This window comes from Salmo salar, chromosome ssa23 (genome assembly GCF_905237065.1).
Source record: "Salmo salar chromosome ssa23, Ssal_v3.1, whole genome shotgun sequence".
NCBI lineage: Eukaryota > Metazoa > Chordata > Actinopteri > Salmoniformes > Salmonidae > Salmo > Salmo salar.
In genome coordinates this window covers 50,856,631-50,881,834 of record NC_059464.1, presented here as the reverse complement: position 1 = coordinate 50,881,834, position 25,204 = coordinate 50,856,631, and the positions used below count along the sequence as shown (strand labels likewise).

At 44.8% G+C, this 25,204-nt stretch overlaps 1 protein-coding gene across 2 annotated transcripts in view; it reads right to left on the bottom strand.

The window, feature by feature from the left end:
• The window catches only part of LOC106584863 (signaling receptor and transporter of retinol STRA6), a 66,453-nt gene extending 64,554 nt beyond the window's left edge, over positions 1-1,899 (bottom strand). Inside the window, exon 1 of one of the 2 annotated variants that reach the window (XM_045706234.1) lies at positions 1,737-1,899. The gene's annotated coding sequence lies outside the window, so the exon portion shown is untranslated. The remainder of the gene's footprint in view (positions 1-1,736) is intronic. The other variant, XM_045706235.1, reaches the window with a different exon arrangement.
• Positions 1,900-25,204: the final 23,305 nt, after the last annotated feature.

The window sequence follows — 25,204 nt, the reverse complement described above, 5'->3', positions numbered from 1 at the left end:
TATTAAAACAGGAGAGGGGGACGTCCAGCTGTCTTCTTATTAAAACAGGAGAGGGGGACGTCCAGCTGTCCTCTCATTAAAACAGGAGAGGGGGACGTCCAGCTGTCTTCTTATTAAAACAGGAGAGGGGGACGTCCAGCTGTCCTCTTATTAAAACAGGAGAGGGGGACGTCCAGCTGTCCTCTTATTAAAACAGGAGAGGGGACGTCCAGCTGTCCTCTTATTAAAACAGGAGAGGGGGACGTCCAGCTGTCCTCTCATTAAAACAGGAGAGGGGGACGTCCAGCTGTCCTCTCATTAAAACAGGAGAGGGGGACGTCCATCTGTCCTCTTATTAAAACAGGAGAGGGGGACGTCCATCTGTCCTCTTATTAAAACATGAGAGGGGGACGTCCATCTTGTGAATGAGACAGGTGACGGGGACAGCTGTCCTCTCATTAAAACAGGAGCGGGGACGTCCAGCTGTCCTCTCATTAAAACAGACATGTTCAGAGGTGAATTGGATAAGCACCCTAAAGAAAACATAAAGCGTTTTGTGACGGCATAATTTATTGTTAACATAAAAAGTCTCTCTCTGTCTCTCTCTCTCTCTCTCTCTGCTCTTAGGATTGTAAAGCGATCCTCGCTCTATGAGCCACATTACAATTCCCACCAAGTGGGTTAACCCTATTGGTGTAGGGTGTTGTACTTTCATGCCGGAGACCTGAGTTCGCTTCCTGTTCGCTACAATATTCTGGATTATGTTTGATAAAAGACACCATCTTTCAGAGCCTTTGATGTTTCCTGTGGTTTTGATCTTAGATCTCTCTCTCTCTCTCTCCGTTTCTACAACAATGGCTCTTTTCAGCTTGCCACCTGTATATGCCTCACATTCCTGGCCAACGACACAGGCGAGGGGACCATTCAGTGTCCTGCAGCCTGAGGGGGAAATAGAACTCTGGGTTTCACACGAATCCCTCTTTCCCCCCCGACACACACAAGTAGAGACATGTTGCAATTTGAGTTATTTTTTGATGACATGGAATCATAATCTCAAGGCCATTATCACACCCCGGGAAAAAAAAGTTTTGAATACAGAATAATAATGTTATTAGGTGAAGAGGTGTAAATGAAAAGGGGCCGCGCACGCGCCTCGTACCGAATCACACGTTGGGAAGAAAATAGAGCAAACATTTTACAGTCGTGGAAATGTAAACGTGTAGACGTGAGGAAAGGTGTATTATTTTATAAGTTATAATTATATCCTACTGTTATCTCCAATTGTGTTTTAAAAAAAAAAAAATTATTACCAAAACAATTATACCATAACGGAAACCTATTACATTTTTTTTTACAAAAAAATTAGTTTTGCACAAAAACTTGTAGCCCGTCTGCATGAGATAAGAGCGGAAGACCCATTAAAACAAACTATTGTTATCGGATCAAGTTGGCACATTTTCCTAACAGTCCTGCACTTGGAATTTAATCTAAATATAAACTACAGTTATGTAGCAGTGGATAATATCGGATTATTATAAGCAGTTTTGATTGATACACTTTCAGAGTTCATTTGCACTTAGAATAAAAAAATAAAATAAAAAAAATGTCTGACATTCCCTTGTCCCAGAAGAAACACATAATTTGAACCTTGAATATGAAACCATATTGTAGTTGTGCCACTGTCCATATGACATTGTACAAAGTAAAATGCAAATGAATGAAGTCTACTGTAGAATCATTGTAGTCTATTAAATTACCTTGTAATATCCTGGACCCCCCCTCTCTTTCTCGCTCTCTCTACCCCCCCTTTGTGATGTCCTCTTGGTTCGGACAGCATTAAATAATTATCCCCAATATGACCAAGAGGTAAATCCTCCATGCATGACAAGCAACTCCCACATGGCAAAGCGAATCAATGATTAGATACACAAAACAAAACCCCCTTTCGAAAAGCAATAAGTCTTGAAGTGTCCCAAAATGGCACACTAGTCCTTGTGTAGTGTGCACTGCTTTACCCTAAATCGGCTCTGATCAAAAAGTAGTGCACTACATTTGGGAATAAGGTGGCATTTGGGACGGAGCCTTGATGTTATCTGAACCTGAGCAGAGGTCCAGTAATCTCTTTGGGACTTTGACCGATCTTCTTGTAGTGGGACGCGACAGCTTAGCTCTGTGTCGTTGGGCAAGCGATATGTGTGTCCCAAATGACACCCTATTCCCTATTGAGTGCACTACTTTTGACCTGGTCCCATAGGGCCCATAGGGTGCCGTTTGGGACGTAGTCAACAACAGTTGAAAGTACAGCAGGACTAAGGAATGTACGCAACATGGCCAAAGGTATGCGGACACCCCTTCAAAATGAGTAGGTTCGGCTATTTCAGCCACACCCGTTGCTGACAGGTGTATAAAAATCAAGGACACAGCCATGCAATCTCCATAGGAAAACATTGGCAGTAGCGTGGCCTTACTTGAAAAGCTCAGTGATGCCACCTTTCCAACAATTCAGTTCGTTCAATTTCTGCTCTGCTCGTGTTTCCCCGGTCAACTGTAAGTGCTGTTATTGTGAAGTGGAATGTCTAGGAGCAACAACGGCTCAGTCACAAAGTGGTAGGCCACACAAGCTCACAGAACGGGATCGCCGAGTGCTGAAGCGCGTAGTGCGTATAAATGTTTATTTTTTTGTAAATGGTCCCTATTTTACCAAAAGTATTGGGACAAATTCACTGTGTTATTTTATTGAGTTTATTATATTTTTTATAAAAGTTTTTAGCGAAAAAAAAAAATCTTACTTAAAAAAAAAAAAAGGATTGTTTGTTAAGGGCTTGTAAGTAAGCATTTCACCTGTTGTGTTCAGCGCAGGTGACAAATATAATTTGATCTGATTTTAAACACTATTATTGTACACAGAGGGAGTCCATGCAACTTATTATGTGACTTGTTAAGCACATTTTTACTCCTGAACTTATTTAGGCTTGACATAACAAAGGGGTTGAATACTTACTGACTCAAGACATTTCAGCTTTTCATTTTATTGTTGGGTATTGTGTGTAGGCCAGTGACACAAAATGTAAACATAATCTATTTTAAATTCGGACTGTAACACAACAAAATGTGGGAAAAAGTCAAAGGGGTGTGAATACTTTCTGAAGACATGGTATCTCGTGGAAGTGCTTGAAAAAAAAATCACACAGTAAAGGTGGTTTTATGATTCTATTTGCTTTAGCCAGTATTGTCTGAGACAGCTAGTGAAATTCCATGGTGTGTTTACCTTCCAGACCACAGCAGGGTTGGCCCTCCTCTATAGCTGCAGCAACAAGAGACCACACATCACTTCAATCAATGGTCATAGTAACTCTCTCAGGATCAATCATACAAACCTATACTACAGTCTTACAGAAAAGTGTCCTTTCGTCTCGTCTCCTTTCCTCTATACTATAATGCAGAGGACAGGAGAGGAGTAAAAATGGAGGAGAAGATTCTGGATCTCGTGGTTGAGTTGGTCAACGTTCTGTTAATCCAGGTGGGTCGGAATGTTCTGGTCTTGACCGAGGAGAACCCTCTACTAGATTACTCTAGGGCAGGTGTACAGTTGACAGTCAATCGGAGTGGTCAACTAGACCGACTCAGGTAAAGGTCCCACACCTTCAGCAGGTTCTCCTTCAGTCTGGATGAGGTCCCACACCTTCAGCAGGTTCTCCTTCAGTCTGGATGAGGTCCACACCTTCAGCAGGTTCTCCTTCAGTCTGGATGAGGTCCACACCTTCAGCAGGTTCTCCTTCAGTCTGGATGAGGTCCACACCTTCAGCAGGTTCTCCTTCAGTCTGGATGAGGTCCCACACCTTCAGCAGGTTCTCCTTCAGTCTGGATGAGGTCCCACACCTTCAGCAGGTTCTCCTTCAGTCTGGATGAGGTCCCACACCTTCAGCAGGTTCTCCTTCAGTCTGGATGAGGTCCCACACCTTCAGCAGGTTCTCCTTCAGTCTGGATGAGGTCCCACACCTTCAGCAGGTTCTCCTTCAGTCTGGATGAGGTCCCACACCTTCAGCAGGTTCTCCTTCAGTCTGGATGAGGTCCCACACCTTCAGCAGGTTCTCCTTCAGTCTGGATGAGGTCCACACCTTCAGCAGGTTCTCCTTCAGTCTGGATGAGGTCCCACACCTTCAGCAGGTTCTCCTTCAGTCTGGATGAGGTCCCACACCTTCAGCAGGTTCTCCTTCAGTCTGGATGAGGTCCCACACCTTCAGCAGGTTCTCCTTCAGTCTGGATGAGGTCCACACCTTCAGCAGGTTCTCCTTCAGTCTGGATGAGGTCCACACCTTCAGCAGGTTCTCCTTCAGTCTGGATGAGGTCCACACCTTCAGCAGGTTCTCCTTCAGTCTGGATGAGGTCCACACCTTCAGCAGGTTCTCCTTCAGTCTGGATGAGGTCCACACCTTCAGCAGGTTCTCCTTCAGTCTGGATGAGGTCCCACACCTTCAGCAGGTTCTCCTTCAGTCTGGATGAGGTCCCACACCTTCAGCAGGTTCTCCTTCAGTCTGGATGAGGTCCACACCTTCAGCAGGTTCTCCTTCAGTCTGGATGAGGTCCCACACCTTCAGCAGGTTCTCCTTCAGTCTGGATGAGGTCCCACACCTTCAGCAGGTTCTCCTTCAGTCTGGATGAGGTCCACACCTTCAGCAGGTTCTCCTTCAGTCTGGATGAGGTCCCACACCTTCAGCAGGTTCTCCTTCAGTCTGGATGAGGTCCCACACCTTCAGCAGGTTCTCCTTCAGTCTGGATGAGGTCCACACCTTCAGCAGGTTCTCCTTCAGTCTGGATGAGGTCCCACACCTTCAGCAGGTTCTCCTTCAGTCTGGATGAGGTCCACACCTTCAGCAGGTTCTCCTTCAGTCTGGATGAGGTCCACACCTTCAGCAGGTTCTCCTTCAGTCTGGATGAGGTCCCACACCTTCAGCAGGTTCTCCTTCAGTCTGGATGAGGTCCACACCTTCAGCAGGTTCTCCTTCAGTCTGGATGAGGTCCCACACCTTCAGCAGGTTCTCCTTCAGTCTGGATGAGGTCCACACCTTCAGCAGGTTCTCCTTCAGTCTGGATGAGGTCCCACACCTTCAGCAGGTTCTCCTTCAGTCTGGATGAGGTCCACACCTCATCAGCCGCCTCTCTAAACACGTCTACTCAGTGTGCAGTGGGCCCTCCCAGCTGTCTCAGTGCTCACGTCTACTCAGTATGCAGTGAGGCCTCCCACCTTCCTAAACACGTCTCCTCAGTCTGCAGTGGGCCCTCCCACCACCTCAGCACGTTCTCCTCAGTCTGCAGTGGGCCCTCCCAGCCGCCTCTCTAAACACGTCTACTCAGTCTGCAGTGGGCCCTCCCACACCTGTCTAAACACGTCTCCTCAGTGTGCAGTGGGCCCTCCCACACCTTCAACACGTCTACTCAGTGTGCAGTGGGCCCTCCCACACTCTCTCTAAACACGTCTCCTCAGTGTGCAGTGGGCCCTCCCAGCCGTCTCTCTAAACACGTCTCCTCAGTGTGCAGTGGGCCCTCCCAGCTGTCTCAGTGACCACGTTCTACTCAGTGTGCAGTGGGCCCTCCCACCCCTCTCAGTGTCTAAACACGTCTACTCAGTGTGCAGTGGGCCCTCCCACCCGTCTCAGTGACTAAACACGTCTCCTCAGTGTGCAGTGGGCCCTCCCAGCCGGTCTCTAAACACGTCTACTCAGTGTGCAGTGGGCCCTCCCAGCTGTCTCAGTGTCTAAACACGTCTACTCAGTGTGCAGTGGGCCCTCCCAGCCGCCTCTCTAAACACGTCTACTCAGTGTGCAGTGAGGCCCTCCCAGCCGCCTCTCTAAACACGTCTACTCAGTGTGCAGTGGGCTCTCCCAGCCGTCTCTCTAAACACGTCTACTCAGTGTGCAGTGGGCCCTCCCAGCCGCCTCTCTAAACACGTCTACTCAGTGTGCAGTGGGCTCTCCCAGCTGTCTCAGTGATTAAACACGTCTACTCAGTATGCAGTGGGCCCTCCTCAGCCGTCTCTCTAAACACGTCTACTCAGTGTGCAGTGGGCCCTCCCAGCTGTCTGTCTAAACACGTCTACTCAGTGTGCAGTGGGCCCTCCCAGCTGTCTCAGTGTCTAAACACGTCTACTCAGTGTGCAGTGGGCCCTCCCAGCTGTCTCAGTGTCTAAACACGTCTACTCAGTGTGCAGTGGGCCCTCCCAGCTGTCTCAGTGACTAAACACGTCTACTCAGTGTGCAGTGGGCCCTCCCAGCCGTCTCTCTAAACACGTCTACTCAGTGTGCAGTGGGCCCTCCCAGCTGTCTGTCTAAACACGTCTACTCAGTGTGCAGTGGGCCCTCCCAGCTGTCTCTGTCTAAACACGTCTACTCAGTGTGCAGTGGGCCCTCCCAGCCGTCTCAGTGTCTAAACACGTCTACTCAGTGTGCAGTGGGCCCTCCCAGCCGTCTCAGTGACTAAACACGTCTACTCAGTGTGCAGTGGGCCCTCCCAGCCGTCTCTCTAAACACGTCTACTCAGTGTGCAGTGGGCCCTCCCAGCTGTCTCAGTGACTAAACACGTCTACTCAGTGTGCAGTGGGCCCTCCCAGCCGTCTCTCTAAACACGTCTACTCAGTGTGCAGTGGGCCCTCCCAGCTGTCTCGTCTAAACACGTCTACTCAGTGTGCAGTGGGCCCTCCCAGCCGTCTCTCTAAACACGTCTACTCAGTGTGCAGTGGGCCCTCCCAGCCGTCTCTCTAAACACGTCTACTCAGTGTGCAGTGGGCCCTCCCAGCCGTCTCAGTGACTAAACACGTCTACTCAGTGTGCAGTGGGCCCTCCCAGCCGTCTCTGTCTAAACACGTCTACTCAGTGTGCAGTGGGCCCTCCCAGCCGCCTCTCTAAACACGTCTACTCAGTGTGCAGTGGGCCCTCCCAGCTGTCTCAGTGACTAAACACGTGTCCCGTTGTATAAATGATTGGAGTCAGGTGCGGGAATAAGTAATAGAGGGTTTTAATGCAACACCCTAAAATACAACATGCCATGAAATGCAAAGGGGACCTGTTACGAATCCCAGTCTAGGGGGGGGGGGGGGGATGGAAACAGACCCGTAACATAACTCATGCAAATTATAACAGTGAAAAGGAACAGTGTGAACTAATAACAACAGACAACTTAAATCTACCGTCAAACACTAAATGTTTATTTCTTAAACACACGGTAAAGGGGTGTGAGAAAAGGGGCTGAGCTGGACCCAAGGAAAGAAATAATAAATATCCAAAAAAACCCTAAGCTAGTCTTACTTGCTTCAATAACCGCTAGCTAACTAACGATTAAAATACAGTGGGTGGTATTGACCCCAGATATTAGGAGACTCCTCATAGTTTAATGTAGTATTGACCAGATATTAGGGGTCAATGTTTTCCTACGGGTAATGTATGTCCATGGGCGACTTGGCTTTGCACCCCCTTTTCCCACCAAACAAACAAACAAAGTCATACACCATAACAATACATACTCACATAATAGCAGACAAATGTGACATGTAGGTGCAAAAACATAAGAGAGAGATAGCTGCAGAGACAACTGATTGTGAGTCTTAAACCAAGGGAAAGGGGATGTGATTGGGTAAGGGAAAATAAGCAGGTGTGTCTTCTGATTGGCGACTGATGAGTGACACCTGTGACTAGGGCAGAAGGAGAGAAAATACACAGGATACCTGTATCCGTAACAGGACGAAACCCAAAACAAAAACGTATAAAAAAAACACAGGGCTGTAACCCAAACGAAAGAGCAAGGTTGAACCTCTAATAAATGCACGGGACTGAGACCCGTAAAAACAACGCACGGGACTGAGACCCGTAAAAACAACGCACGGGACTGACACCCGTAAAAACAACGCACGGGACTGACATCCGTAAAAACAACGCACGGGACTGACATCCGTAAAAACAACGCACGGGACTGACATCCGTAAAAACAACGCACGGGACTGAGACCCGTATAAACAACGCACGGGACTGAGACCCGTATAAACAACGCACGGGACTGAGACCCGTAAAAACAACGCACGGGACTGAGACCCGTAAAAACAACGCACGGGACTGAGACCCGTAAAAACAACGCACGGGACTGAGACCCGTAAAAACAACGCACGGGACTGAGACCCGTAAAAACAACACACGGGGATTAGACCCGTAATAACAACACACGGGGATTAGACCCGTAATAACAACACACGGGGATTAGACCCGTAATAACAACACACGGGGATTAGACCCGTAATAACAACACACGGGGATTAGACCCGCAATAACAACACACGGGACGAGACCCGTAATAACAACACACGGGACGAGACCCGTAATAACAACACACAGGGATTAGACACGTAATAACAATACACGGGGATTAGACCCGTAATAACAACACACGGGACGAGACCCGTAATAACAACACACGGGGATTAGACCCGTAATAACAACACACGGGATGAGACCCGTAATAACAACACACGGGGATTAGACCCGTAATAACAACACACGGGGATTAGACTCGTAATAACAACACACGGGGATTAGACCCGTAATAACAACCCACGGGGATTAGACCCGTAATAACAACACACGGGGATTAGACCCGTAATAACAACACACGGGATTAGACCCGTAATAACAACACACGGGACGAGACCCGTAATAACAACACACGGGGATTAGACCCGTAATAACAACACACGGGGATTAGACCCGTAATAACAACACACGGGGATTAGACCCGTAATAACAACACACGGGGAGTAGACCCGTAATAACAACACACGGGACGAGACCCGTAATAACAACACACGGGGATTAGACCCGTAATAACAACACACGGGGAGTAGACCCGTAATAACAACACACGGGGATTAGACCCGTAATAACAACACACGGGGATTAGACCCGTAATAACAACACACGGGGATTAGACCCGTAATAACAACACACGGGGATTAGACCCGTAATAACAACACACAGGGATTAGACCCGTAATAACAACACACGGGACGAGACCCGTAATAACAACACACGGGGATTAGACCCGTAATAACAACACACGGGGACGAGACCCGTAATAACAACACACGGGGATTAGACCCGTAATAACAACACACGGGGATTAGACCCGTAATAACAACACACGGGACGAGACCCGTAATAACGAGTACACAATACAAGCACCACGAAAGCCAAAACGACAAAGCGCAGGTACTCACAAGATCCACGGACATGGAAACAATAACCGACAAGACAATGGTGAACAGAGGACACGTGTTTATATATACAAATACTAAATCAGGGGAATTGGTATCAGGTGTTCGTAATGAAACAGTTCAGTGACGCCTCGATACCGGTGATGTAGACATCCGGGAACTGGTGCAAAGAATGAGCAGCAGTACCTGGGGGGGAATCCATGATAACTTTTATTGAACACTATAATAACAAAACAAGAAAACGAACGAACGAACACACAGTATTGCAGGCTAAACACAGCAGTGCAAAATAAACATCTTCCCAAAAAACCCATTACAAAAAAAAAAAAAACACCCCTCTATATAGGATCTTCAATCAGAGGCAACGAGGAACAGCTGCCTCCAATTGAAGGTCCATCCAACAACCCTAAACATAGAACTAAAAAGACTAGACCAGAAGATAGAAATATACTAACATAGAACATAGCCCAAAAACCCCCGAAACACTCTAAACAAACACCCCCCTGCCACGTCCTGACCAAACTACAATAACAAATAACCCCCATTACTGGTCAACTCAGTACGCAAACGGGCTTTACATTCCCAGAGCTCGTAAAGCATCCCCTTTTCACACAGATTTTTGGTTGTGTATTGAATTAACAGCGTAGACAGGAGCATGATTAGAGGCCTTTAAATTGAACGTTGTTACCTCTGTTTAGATGCTGCCTGGAGAGCATTATAGTCTCCTAACTACTGGCATAGCTAGCGTACTTGGAGGTGTGTGTGTGTGCGACGACAAAGTAGTGTCCCCCAAGACATGGTAATTGAAGCTAAACAAATATAAATATCTGGTTACCAGCTGGAATGAGTGGAGTGAATCTAAACGGGCCGTAAGGTATGACACTAGGAGTCTCCTAATATCTGGACAATACTACATTAAACTATGAGGAGTCTCCTATTATCTGGTCAATACTACATTAAACTATGAGGAGTCTTAATATCTGGGGTCAATACTACATTAAACTATGAGGAGTCTTCTAATATCTGGGGTCAATACTACATTAAACTATGAGGATTCTCCTAATATCTGGTCAATACTACATTAAACTATGATGAGTCTCCTAATATCTGTGGTCAATACTACATTAAACTATGAGGAGTCTCCTAATATCTGTGGTCAATACTACATTAAACTATGATGAGTCTCCTAATATCTGGTCAATACTACATTAAACTATGAGGAGTCTCCTAATATCTGGGGTCAATACTACATTAAACTATGAGGAGTCTCCTAATATCTGGGGTCAATACTACATTAAACTATGAGGAGTCTCCTAATATCTGGGGTCAATACTACATTAAACTATGAGGAGTCTCCTAATATCTGGGGTCAATACTACATTAAACTATGAGGAGTCTCCTAATATCTGGGGTCAATACTACATTAAACTATGAGGAGTCTCCTAATATCTGGGTCAATACTACATTAAACTATGAGGAGTCTCCTAATATCTGGGGTCAATACTACATTAAACTATGAGGAGTCTCCTAATATCTGGGGTCAATACTACATTAAACTATGAGGAGTCTCCTAATATCTGGTCAATACTACATTAAACTATGAGGAGTCTCCTAATATCTGGGGTCAATACTACATTAAACTATGAGGAGTCTCCTAATATCTGGGGTCAATACTACATTAAACTATGAGGAGTCTCCTAATATCTTGGGTCAATACTACATTATACTATGAGGAGTCTCCTAATATCTGGGGTCAATACTACATTAAACTATGAGGAGTCTCCTAATATCTGGGGTCAATACTACATTAAACTATGAGGAGTCTCCTAATATCTGGGGTCAATACTACATTAAACTATGAGGAGTCTCCTAATATCTGGTCAATACTACATTAAACTATGAGGAGTCTCCTAATATCTGGGGTCAATACTACATTAAACTATGAGGAGTCTCCTAATATCTGGGGTCAATACTACATTAAACTATGAGGAGTCTCCTAATATCTGGGGTCAATACTACATTAAACTATGAGTAGTCTCCTAATATCTGGTAAATACTACATTAAACTATGAGGAGTCTCCTAATATCTGGTCAATACTACATTAAACTATGAGGAGTCTCTTAATATCTGGTCAATACTACATTAAACTATGAGGAGTCTCCTAATATCTGGTCAATACTACATTAAACTATGAGGAGTCTCCTAATATCTGGGGTCAATACTACATTAAACTATGAGGAGTCTTAATATCTGGGGTCAATACTACATTAAACTATGAGGAGTCTCCTAACATCTGGTCAATACTACATTAAACTATGAGGAGTCTTAATATCTGGGGTCAATACTACATTAAACTATGAGGAGTCTCCTAATATCTGGTCAATACTACATTAAACTATGAGGAGTCTCCTAATATCTGGGGTCAATACTACATTAAACTATGAGGAGTCTCCTAATATCTGGGGTCAATACTACATTAAACTATGAGGAGTCTCCTAATATCTGGGGTCAATACTACATTAAACTATGAGGAGTCTCCTAATATCTGGGGTCAATACTACATTAAACTATGAGGAGTCTCCTAATATCTGGGGTCAATACTACATTAAACTATGAGGAGTCTCCTAATATCTGGGGTCAATACTACATTAAACTATGAGGAGTCTCCTAATATCTGGGGTCAATACTACATTAAACTATGAGGAGTCTCCTAATATCTGGTCAATACTACATTAAACTATGAGGAGTCTCCTAATATCTGGTCAATACTACATTAAACTATGAGGAGACTCCTAATATCTGGTCAATACTACATTAAACTATGAGGAGTCTCCTAATATCTGGTCAATACTACATTAAACTATGAGGATTCTCCTAATATCTGGTCAATACTACATTAAACTATGAGTCTTAATATTTGGGGTAATTTCTACAGCATTAAACTATTTGGCAGCTACTCTTCCTGGGGTCCAGACAAAATATGAAACATGACATAACACAGAACTACATATTAATACATACACTGCCTTCGGGAAAATGTTCAGACCCCACATTTTGTTAGGTTACAGCCTTATTCTAAAATTGATTAAATCATTTTTTCCCCCTCATCTATCGACACACAATACCCCATAATGACCTCACAATACCCCATAATGACCTCACAATACCCCATAATGACCTCACAATACCCCATAATGACCTCACAATACCCCATAATGACCTCACAATACCCCATAATTACCTCACAATACCCCATAATGACAAAGTGAAAAAAAGCAGGTTTTTATAACAGCATGTGATTACATTACATTAGAATGGTCCATCTTCAATGTTTAATTTTAGAAGGGAGTCATGCTGAGACCTCAGTCTCTTTTTCAGACGAGCATAAAAACATTAATAAACACCAATTACACTATAAATATCTATATAAACACCAATTACACTATCCACACCAATTACACTATCCACATCAATTACACTATCCACACCAATTACACTATACACATCTATATTCACACCAATTACACTATCCACACCAATTACACTATCCACACCAATTACACTATCCACATCAATTACACTATCAATATCTATATCCACACCAATTACACTATCCACACCAATTACACTATCCACACCAATTACACTATCCACACCAATTACACTATCCAGACCGATTACACTATCCACACCGATTACACTATCCACACCGATTACACTATCCACACCAATTACACTATCCACACCAATTACACTATCCACACCAATTACACTATCCACACCAATTACACTATCCACACCAATTACACTATCCACACCAATTACACTATCCACACCTATATCCACACCAATTACACTATCCACATCTATATTCACACCAATTACACTATCCACACCGATTACACTATCCACACCAATTACACTATCCACACCAATTACACTATCCACACCAATTACACTATCCACATCTATATTCACACCAATTACACTATCCACACCGATTACACTATCCACACCAATTACACTATCCACACCAATTACACTATCCACACCAATTACACTATCCACACCAATTACACTATCCACACCAATTACACTATCCACACCAATTACACTATCCACACCAATTACACTATCCACACCAATTACACTATCCACACCAATTACACTATCCACACCAATTACACTATCCACACCAATTACACTATCCACATCTATATCCACACCAATTACACTATCCACACCAATTACACTATCCACACCAATTACACTATCCACATCTATATTCACACCAATTACACTATCCACATCTATATTCACACCAATTACACTATCCACATCGATTACACTATCCACACCAATTACACTATCCACACCAATTACACTATCCACACCAATTACACTATCCACACCAATTACACTATCCACACCAATTACACTATCCACATCTATATCCACACCAATTACACTATCCACACCAATTACACTATCCACACCAATTACACTATCCACACCAATTACACTATCCACACCAATTACACTATCCACACCAATTACACTATCCACACCAATTACACTATCCACACCAATTACACTATCCACACCAATTACACTATCCACACCAATTACACTATCCACACCAATTACACTATCCACACCAATTACACTATCCACATCCATATTCACACCAATTACACTATCCACATCAACTACACATCAACTACACTATCCATGTCTATATACACAACAATTACACAATAGATGAAAAGCGAACACAAGTAGCAAAACACAAGCGTATGAAACAAACACATTTCTCAGAAATAAGGCCCTGTAAAGCCACAATTACCACCGAGGCACCAACTTTCAGGACGTTTGGAGATAACAGCAGATTTACCAATGAATTCAAAACCATAAGAATTGAATCGTTGTACAGTAAGGATTTAATCTATTATCCTAGTAATACCATCATTATGGAGGAGCCCAGGGCACTTTGGACTTGAAAAGGTTGATTTAATTCAGTTCGAAATGCTCTCTTTTCATCATTTACATTTAACATTTTTAGTCATTTTATCAGACGCTCTTATTTACATTTACATTTTAGTCATTTAGCAGACGCTCTTATCCAGAGCGACTTACAGTAGTGAATGCATACATTTCATACAATTTCATACATTTTTTTCTGTGATGGCCCCCCGTGGGAATCGAACCCACAACCCTGGTGTTGCAAACACCATGCTCTACCAACTGAGCTACAGGGAAGGCTTATCCAGAGCGACTTACAGTAGTGAATGCAGACATTTCATTTCATGCATTTTTTTCTTCTTCATGGGGTTAATTCATTTCTGATTTACTTTCCGTTGTTATTGTGGAAGGCTGGGCGTCACAGATTGATTTCCACTGGGCCCGCGTTGCATATGGCACCCTGGTCCCTATGGGCCCTGGTCTAAAGTAGTGCACTATATAGGAAATAGGGTGCCATAGGGCTCTGGTCTAAAGTAGTGCACTATATATAGGTAATAGGGAGCCATAGGGCTCTGGTCTAAAGTAGTGCACTACACAGGGAATAGGGTTCCATATGGGACGCACAGTGCGAGTATGATATTATGGTATGTTATAGATAAGGAGACCCTGACGGGTATAAAAAGAGGCAATGATCACTACTCACCCTGTTACTCAGCACGACCAGTCACACCTCGCTGGGCTGACGGGACCTATGAATTACAGCCAGGAGAGGACAGAGATGGTGTGTGTGTGTGTGTTACAGAGATGAGAGCGTTCCTGAGCTGAAAGATTACATTGATTTCTTCACAATCTTTTAACCTAATGGCGATATAGCAGTCATATTGCCTTTGGTGTGTCTTTAGCGCTTTGGCAAAGCGTTCTCTGTTTTAAAATCAGAATCGTGATTTCAGAGTGTTGACCTTGCGTATTCTGGAAAGCTAATCAAGTTGTAAGCCATGGGATTCAGTGATAAATGACAATATATATTTTTTATGAGTCCTCTAAATATTGTGTAATTCCAATAGCATAAACCATCATCGTTGTGAGATCTCTGGGTGGGAACGAGAGATTACGCTATAGAGCGGCTATTTCAGATCAACTCGTTCTAGATTCAGATCAACTCGTTCTAGACCCAGTACACGTCGATCCTGTAGGACTCTGGTAAGACCCAGTACACGTCGATCCTGTAGGACTCTGGTAAGACCCAGTACACGTCGATCCTGTAGGACTCTGGTAAGACCCAGTACACGTCGATCCTGTAGGACTCTGGTAAGACCCAGTACACGTCGATCCTGTAGGACTCTGGTAAGACCCAGTACACGTCGATCCTGTAGGACTCTGGTAAGACCCAGTACATATCTGGATCCTGTAGGACTCTGGTAAGACCCAGTACACGTCGATCCTGTAGGACTCTGGTAAGACCCAGTACACGTCGATCCTGTAGGACTCTGGTAAGACCCAGTACATATCTGGATCCTGTAGGACTCTGGTAAGACCCAGTACACGTCGATCCTGTAGGACTCTGGTAAGACCCAGTACATCTGGATCCTGTAGGACTCTGGTAAGACCCAGTACATCTGGATCCTGTAGGACTCTGGTAAGACCCAGTACATCTGGATCCTGTAGGACTCTGGTAAGACCCAGTACATCTGGATCCTGTAGGACTCTGGTAAGACCCAGTACATCTGGATCCTGTAGGACTCTGGTAAGACCCAGTACATCTGGATCCTGTAGGACTCTGGTAAGACCCAGTACATCTGGATCCTGTAGGACTCTGGTAAGACCCAGTACATCTGGATCCTGTAGGACTCTGGTAAGACCCAGTACACATCTGGATCCTGTAGGACTCCGGTAAGACCCAGTACACATCTGGATCCTGTAGGACTCCGGTAAGACCCAGTACACATCTGGATCCTGTAGGACTCCGGTAAGACCCAGTACACATCTGGATCCTGTAGGACTCCGGTAAGACCCAGTACACATCTGGATCCTGTAGGACTCCGGTAAGACCCAGTACACATCTGGATCCTGTAGGACTCCGGTAAGACCCAGTACACATCTGGATCCTGTAGGACTCTGGTAAGACCCAGTACATATCGATCCTGTAGGACTCTGGTAAGACCCAGTACATCTGGATCCTGTAGGACTCTGGTAAGACCCAGTACACATCTGGATCCTGTAGGACTCCGGTAAGACCCAGTACACATCTGGATCCTGTAGGACTCTGGTAAGACCCAGTACACATCTGGATCCTGTAGGACTCCGGTAAGACCCAGTACACATCTGGATCCTGTAGGACTCTGGTAAGACCCAGTACACATCTGGATCCTGTAGGACTCCGGTAAGACCCAGTACACATCTGGATCCTGTAGGACTCCGGTAAGACCCAGTACACATCTGGATCCTGTAGGACTCCGGTAAGACCCAGTACACATCTGGATCCTGTAGGACTCCGGTAAGACCCAGTACACATCTGGATCCTGTAGGACTCTGGTAAGACCCAGTACATATCGATCCTGTAGGACTCTGGTAAGACCCAGTACATCTGGATCCTGTAGGACTCTGGTAAGACCCAGTACATCTGGATCCTGTAGGACTCTGGTAAGACCCAGTACATCTGGATCCTGTAGGACTCCGGTAAGACCCAGTACACATCTGGATCCTGTAGGACTCTGGTAAGACCCAGTACACATCTGGATCCTGTAGGACTCCGGTAAGACCCAGTACACATCTGGATCCTGTAGGACTCCGGTAAGACCCAGTACACATCTGGATCCTGTAGGACTCCGGTAAGACCCAGTACACATCTGGATCCTGTAGGACTCCGGTAAGACCCAGTACACATCTGGATCCTGTAGGACTCCGGTAAGACCCAGTACACATCTGGATCCTGTAGGACTCCGGTAAGACCCAGTACATATCGATCCTGTAGGACTCTGGTAAGACCCAGTACATCTGGATCCTGTAGGACTCTGGTAAGACCCAGTACATCTGGATCCTGTAGGACTCCGGTAAGACCCAGTACATCTGGATCCTGTAGGACTCTGGTAAGACCCAGTACATCTGGATCCTGTAGGACTCCGGTAAGACCCAGTACATCTGGATCCTGTAGGACTCCGGTAAGACCCAGTACATCTGGATCCTGTAGGACTCTGGTAAGACTACTGTGTTACCAGTTTCCAGGGGTTTTTTCCCAGCTGTCTTAATGAAGCCTGTTTTAACACAATGTTGTTGAGACACAGCGCACACACACACACACACACACACACACACACACAGGCTATAAAAACACGCTCCAATACATTAGTGGTATACTTATTACTAGGGCTTTTAATTTAAAATGGGAATTTATTGGTGTTCAGGGAGGGCTTTTCCTGCTGAGCCGTGACTAAAATGGTTTTACAGGCTAGTGATGGATGATATCCTGGCCGGGGGTCTCTGTATTGAGAGGAGTAGCGGGGGTGGGGGGGGGGTTGTGTGTGTCCTTTATCTAGCATGCTAGTAGATACCATAGACTTCCAGGCATTGTGCTAACACTAGTTAGAAATTGAGCTGATGCTAGTTAGAGCTTTCATCGAACTGCGAGCAGAGAAATAACACTGATATCCACGAATTCATCCGACTCTGGGGGCGCTGAAGCGCCAAAAGCACAAAGTATTCCTCTAAAGCTTTGGAGTTTTATGAGTGGTTATTATGAAATGGAGAAATGGGATCATGCATTTTGGATGCGTTTTCATAGTTATTATGAAATGGAGAAACGGGATCATGCATTTGGGATGTGTTTTCGTAGTTCTTATGAGTGACTATGAATTGGGAACATACATTTTTGGATGCGTTTTTCATAGTTCTGATATGGTTTCTGTTTTTTGCTTGGATCATTATCAAAATAGTAGTCCTGGGGAGACAGTGGATCTGAACCGTTAACCTCCCTCCTATAAGTTATAGTCCTGGGGAGACAGTGGGTCTGAACCGTTAACCTCTCTCCTCCTATAAGTTACAGTCCTGGGGAGACAGTGGGTCTGAACCGTTAACCTCCCTCTCTCCTATAAGTTATAGTCCTGGGGAGACAGTGGATATGAACCGTTAACCTCTCTCCTCCTATAAGTTATAGTCCTGGGGAGACAGTGGGTCTGAACCGTTAACCTCCCTCCTCCTATAAGTTATAGTCCTGGGGAGACAGTGGATCTGAACCGTTAACCTCCCTCCTCCTATAAGTTATAGTCCTGGGGAGACAGTGGGTCTGAACCGTTAACCTCCCTCTCTCCTATAAGTTATAGTCCTGGGGAGACAGTGGGTCTGAACCGTTAACCTCCCTCTCTCCTATAAGTTATAGTCCTGGGGAGACAGTGGATCTGAACCGTTAACCTCCCTCCTCCTATAAGTTATAGTCCTGGGGAGACAGTGGGTCTGAACCGTTAACCTCTCTCCTCCTATAAGTTATAGTCCTGGGGAGACAGTGGGTCTGAACCGTTAACCTCTCTCCTCCTATAAGTTATAGTCCTGGGGAGACAGTGGGTCTGAACCGTTAAACTCTCTCCTCCTATAAGTTATAGTCCTGGGGAGACAGTGGGTCTGAACCGTTAACCTCTCTCCTCCTATAAGTTATAGTCCTAGGGAGACAGTGGATCTGAACCGTTAACCTCTCTCCTCCTATAAGTTATAGTCCTGGGGAGACAGTGGGTCTGAACCGTTAACCTCCCTCCTCCTATAAGTTATAGTCCTAGGGAGACAGTGGGTCTGAACCGTTAACCTCCCTCCTCCTATAAGTTATAGTCCTGGGGAGACAGTGGGTCTGAACCGTTAACCTCTCTCCTCCTATAAGTTATAGTCCTGGGGAGACAGTGGGTCTGAACCGTTAACCTCTCTCCTCCTATAAGTTATAGTCCTGGGGAGACAGTGGGTCTGAACCGTTAACCTCTCTCCTCCTATAAGTTATAGTCCTGGGGAGACAGTGGGTCTGAACCGTTAACCTCTCTCCTCCTATAAGTTATAGTCCTGGGGAGACAGTGGGTCTGAACCGTTAAACTCTCTCCTCCTATAAGTTATAGTCCTGGGGAGACAGTGGGTCTGAACCGTTAACCTCTCTCCTCCTATAAGTTATAGTCCTAGGGAGACAGTGGATCTGAACCGTTAACCTCTCTCCTCCTATAAGTTATAGTCCTGGGGAGACAGTGGGTCTGAACCGTTAACCTCCCTCCTCCTATAAGTTATAGTCCTAGGGAGACAGTGGGTCTGAACCGTTAACCTCTCTCCTCCTATAAGTTATAGTCCTGGGGAGACAGTGGGTCTGAACCGTTAACCTCTCTCCTCCTATAAGTTATAGTCCTGGGGAGACAGTGGGTCTGAACCGTTAACCTCTCTCCTCCTATAAGTTATAGTCCTGGGGAGACAGTGGGTCTGAACCGTTAAACTCTCTCCTCCTATAAGTTATAGTCCTGGGGAGACAGTGGGTCTGAACCGTTAACCTCTCTCCTCCTATAAGTTATAGTCCTAGGGAGACAGTGGATCTGAACCGTTAACCTCTCTCCTCCTATAAGTTATAGTCCTGGGGAGACAGTGGGTCTGAACCGTTAACCTCCCTCCTCCTATAAGTTATAGTCCTAGGGAGACAGTGGGTCTGAACCGTTAACCTCCCTCCTCCTATAAGTTATAGTCCTGGGGAGACAGTGGGTCTGAACCGTTAACCTCTCTCCTCCTATAAGTTATAGTCCTGGGGAGACAGTGGGTCTGAACCGTTAACCTCTCTCCTCCTATAAGTTATAGTCCTGGGGAGACAGTGGGTCTGAACCGTTAACCTCTCTCCTCCTATAAGTTATAGTCCTGGGGAGACAGTGGATCTGAACCGTTAACCTCCCTCCTCCTATAAGTTATAGTCCTAGGGAGACAGTGGGTCTGAAGCGTTAACCACTCTCCACCTATAAGTTATAGTCCTGGGGAGACAGTGGGTCTGAACCGTTAACCTCCCTCCTATAAGTTATAGTCCTGGGGAGACAGTGGGTCTGAACCGTTAACCTCCCTCCTCCTATAAGTTATAGTCCTGGGGAGACAGTGGGTCTGAACCATTAACCTCCCTCTCTCCTATAAGTTATAGTCCTGGGGAGACAGTGGATCTGAACCATTAACCTCTCTCCTCCTATAAGTTATAGTCCTGGGGAGACAGTGGGTCTGAACCGTTAACCTCCCTCCTCCTATAAGTTATAGTCCTGGGGAGACAGTGGGTCGTCTGTATTGGGCTGGTTATGATCTCGTCACGCTCTAATGCTGCTGACCATTGTTCTGATGCTCCCATTAACCCCTATGCATCCGATGACTATGTCATGTATTGACAAAAAATAAAAACAATAAAATAAACACTTGGTCGTATTTGCGATCGTTCACCGGGTGAAATAGTTCCCTTTGGTCTACCAGCCCGTGGCGTAGTAACAAAAACAGCTCAACATGCCTTCGTATCCAAGGAAACTGTAAAATTTTTAAAAAATTTGGTTCAAGTAAAACGCAATAGTTTATAATTACATCATCGGTCCCGTGTAGCTCAGTTGGTAGAGCATGGTGTTTTGCAACGCCAGGGTTGTGGGTTCGATTCCCACGGGGGGGACCAGTACGGAGAAGAAAAAAATAAAAATTCATGAAATGTATCCATTCACTACTGTAAGTCGCTCTGGATAAGAGCGTCTGCTAAAATGACTAAAACGTAAAATGTACTCAAAGTGATGTGACTCTGATACAGCTTTATGAATATGGATGGATAATTAATGGATTTACTTTTGACCGGCTCAATGGACCATGGGAAATAGGGAGCTGTTTGGGACGAAGCTCCGTGAATATCTACCTCACTACTTCCCGTCAGTCTAACTCTGTTAGGGCATCTCCTGCCTCAGATTTTAAATCATGAGATGAACCGAGCATGTCTTTTAACTAAGTGCTATTCAAATTAGGGATTTGCCAGAACGTCCCCGAAGACAAGAGTTTCGAAAGACTAATAGAGGGGCAGAAGGTTATCTTGTTGCTGTGTTCTCTCTGAATGTTTAATTTTCTCTATGGATTTATTCTAATAAGAGACTGCAGTGTAAACGCAGGCCAGTAGAGACAAACAGGAAGAGACGGCAGTGTAAACGCAGGCCAGTAGAGACAAACAGGAAGAGACTGCAGTGGAAACGCAGGCCAGTAGAGACAAACAGGAAGAGACTGCAGTGGAAACGCAGGCCAGTAGAGACAAACAGGAAGAGACGGCAGTGGAAACGCAGGCCAGTAGAGACAAACAGGAAGAGACTGCAGTGGAAACGCAGGCCAGTAGAGACAAACAGGAAGAGACTGCAGTGGAAACGCAGGCCAGTAGAGACAAACAGGAAGAGACTGCAGTGGAAACGCAGGCCAGTAGAGACAAACAGGAAGAGACTGCAGTGGAAACGCAGGCCAGTAGAGACAAACAGGAAGAGACTGCAGTGGAAACGCAGGCCAGTAGAGACAAACAGGAAGAGACTGCAGTGGAAACGCAGGCCAGTAGAGACAAACAGGAAGAGACTGCAGTGGAAACGCAGGCCAGTAGAGACAAACAGGAAGAGACTGCAGTGGAAACGCAGGCCAGTAGAGACAAACAGGAAGAGACTGCAGTGGAAACGCAGGCCAGTAGAGACAAACAGGAAGAGACTGCAGTGGAAACGCAGGCCAGTAGAGACAAACAGGAAGAGACTGCAGTGGAAACGCAGGCCAGTAGAGACAAACAGGAAGAGACTGCAGTGGAAACGCAGGCCAGTAGAGACAAACAGGAAGAGACTGCAGTGGAAACGCAGGCCAGTAGAGACAAACAGGAAGAGACTGCAGTGGAAACGCAGGCCAGTAGAGACAAACAGGAAGAGACTGCAGTATGTAACATTAAACCTTACATGATACATTTTTGACTTTTTTGAAATGTATTATTTGTTTTATTTCACCTTTATTTAACCAGGTAGGCCAGTTGAGAACAAGTTCTCATTTACAACTGTGACCTGACCAAGATAAAGCAAAGCAGTTCGACAACATACAACAACACAGAGTTACACATGGAATAAACAAGCGTACAGTCAATAACACGATAGAAAGAAATAAAGTCTATATACAGCGTCTGCAAATGGCGTGAGGAGGTAAGGTAATAAATAAGCCATAGTAGGAAAGTAATTACAATTTAGCAGAGGGATGACCAAGAACCCGATGGTCACTCTGACAGAGCTTTGAAGTTCCCCTATGGAGATAGAACTTTCCAGAAGGACCACCATCTCTGCAACAGTCCACCAATCAGGCCTTTATGGTAGAGTGACCAGACAGAAACCACTCCTCAGTAAAAAGGTACATGACAGCCCGCTTGGAGTTTGCCAAAATGCACCTAAAGACTCTCAGACCATGAGAAACAAGATTCTCTGGTCTGATGAAACCAAGATTGAACTCTTTGGCCTGAATGCCAAGCATCATGTCTGGAGGAAACCTGGCGCCATCCCTATGGTGAAGCATGGTGGTGGCAGCATCATGCTGTTGGGATGTTTTTCAGCGGCAGGGACTGGGAGACTAGTCAGGATCGAGGCAATTGTGAACGGAGTAAAGTACAGAGAGAGATTCTTGATGAAAACCTGCTCCAGAGCGCTCAGGACCTCAGACTGGGGCGAAGGTTCACCTTTCAACAGGACAACGACCCTAAGCACACAGCCAAGACAACGCAGGAGTGGTTGGAGTGACTTCGCGACAAGTCTCTGAATGTTCTTGAGTGGCCCAGCCAGAGCCCGGACTTGAACCCTAATGAACATCTCTGGAGAGACCTGAAAATAGCTGTGCAGCAACGCCCCCCATCCAACCTGACAGAGCTTGAGAGGATCTGCAGAGAAGAATGGGAGAAACTGCCCAAATACAGGTATGCCAAGCTTGTGGCGTCACACCCAAGAAGACTCGAGGCTGTAATCGCTACCAAAGGTGCTTCAACAAATGTACTGAGTAAAGGGTCTGAATACTTATGTAAATGTGATATTTCCGTTTTTTTTTAATTTTGAATACATTTATAAAGAAATTCTAAACAATTTTTGCTTTGTCATTAGGGTATTGTGTGTAGATTGATGAGGATTAACTAACAATTCAATCAATTTTAGAATAATGCTGTAATGTAATAAATTGTGGAAATAAGTCAAGGGGTCTGAATAGTTTCCGAATGTAGTCTATGTGATCGTATACAAATGTAAGCAAGTTTAAAAATGATCGTTTTGGTCAAATGTGATCCGTTTGGCCTTTGTCCGGTCAATATACAGTCTACAAATTATTTGTAATTTCGTTCCGACCCCTCGCTAACCATCAGTTCAAGCTGAATTCAGTTGATGATTTGTAGCTGCTTATACCCTTCTCCTCTCTGTAGGCTGAACGAAAAGCTGGCCTTGGGTTACCATACTGTTGGGAATAATATTCTCTTTCTAACACAATTGTACATTTTTGTATACTACCTTTTAATGAAGACATTCCTATTTGCACAGTGTGAAAGGCATGTGAGGATTCCTAAAGAGGCATAGAAGCAGAGCGAGCTTGAAAAGCATTCATTCGGTCATCATTAATATCTCTGTGAGCAACTGTTGCTAGGTGCTGAACAGGTGAATTCACTCTATTTCCCCTCTGCAGGTGATAATGACATTGTTTAGTTTTACCTTATATTGGTCTCAGGGTTAAATACATTTCAGTTCACTGGATTCACAGAAGAAACTGAAATTCTAAAATGCAATTCCCCCCCCCATATTTGCTTTTCAAACCCTGAAGGATTGGTTTACTAGTGTTGAATAACAAATATTGCTTGATTCAATGAAAATTGAAGGCATGGCGTGGCTATGAAGCAACAACAAAAAATGACGAAGGTCGTGATTTTATTACAACAAGTGTAATAAAACAACTTAATTTACAGGGCTGGTTACTGTGCGGTGTGATATTGCTGGGGCAATATCAATGTTAATCCCCAACTCAGTCTAATCAGATCTTTGTCTGCTGTTTTATTGAAACGTTATTGATATTAGAAGAGAAATGCTTCTTCTTTTACAGATATTGCTTTCTGCCCTGGTCTCCTGTGTGTGTGTGTGTGTGTGTGTGTGTAGGATTTTGACCTTCAAGTCATAAAGCTTTATTTCTGATTGTAAAATTTTTCCCCTTTATCAGGCTGCTGGTTTCCAGATGATTCATGTAGCACTCCAAAACGCCTGTTAAAATGGCACCTATTCCAATGTGATGAAAATAGATAGGATCAGAGTTCCCAATTGGCCATATTCCCTATTTGGTTCTGCTGCTTTTGATCAGGGAATTTGGGACGAGGTGAAGATATTTATGACTTCTACATTTATGACAGCAATGACCCCAAACAGGGCGGCATGGTAGCCTAGTGGTTAGAGCGTTGGACTAGTAACCGAAAGGTTGCAAGTTTGAAACCCCGAGCTGACGAGGTAAAAATCTGTCGTTCTACCCCTGAACAAGGCAGTTAACCCACTGTTCCTAGACCGTCATTGTAAATAAGAATTTGTTCTTAACTGACTTGCCTAGTTAAATAAAGGTAAAAAAATAAAATTCATATGGCTCTGCCCCAAACACGTCTCGATGATTCATATGGCTCTGCCCCAAACACGTCTCGAAGATTCATATGGCTCTGCCCCAAACACGTCTCGAAGATTCATATGGCTCTGCCCCAAACACGTCTCGAAGATTCATATGGCTCTGCCCCAAACACGTCTCGAAGATTCATATGGCTCTGCCCCAAACACGTCTCGAAGATTCATATGGCTCTGCCCCAAACACGTCTCGAAGATTCATATGGCTCTGCCCCAAACACGTTTTACATGTCATTTAATTTGTTACACTATAAGATCTATTATTCTAATTTAGTTCAGTGGTTGAATGGATTAAGGATTAGGATAAATTGCTGCTTTGAAGCCAGAGGAATGGGCATTGGTCACCATGATGTTTGTACAAATCAGGTCAGTACA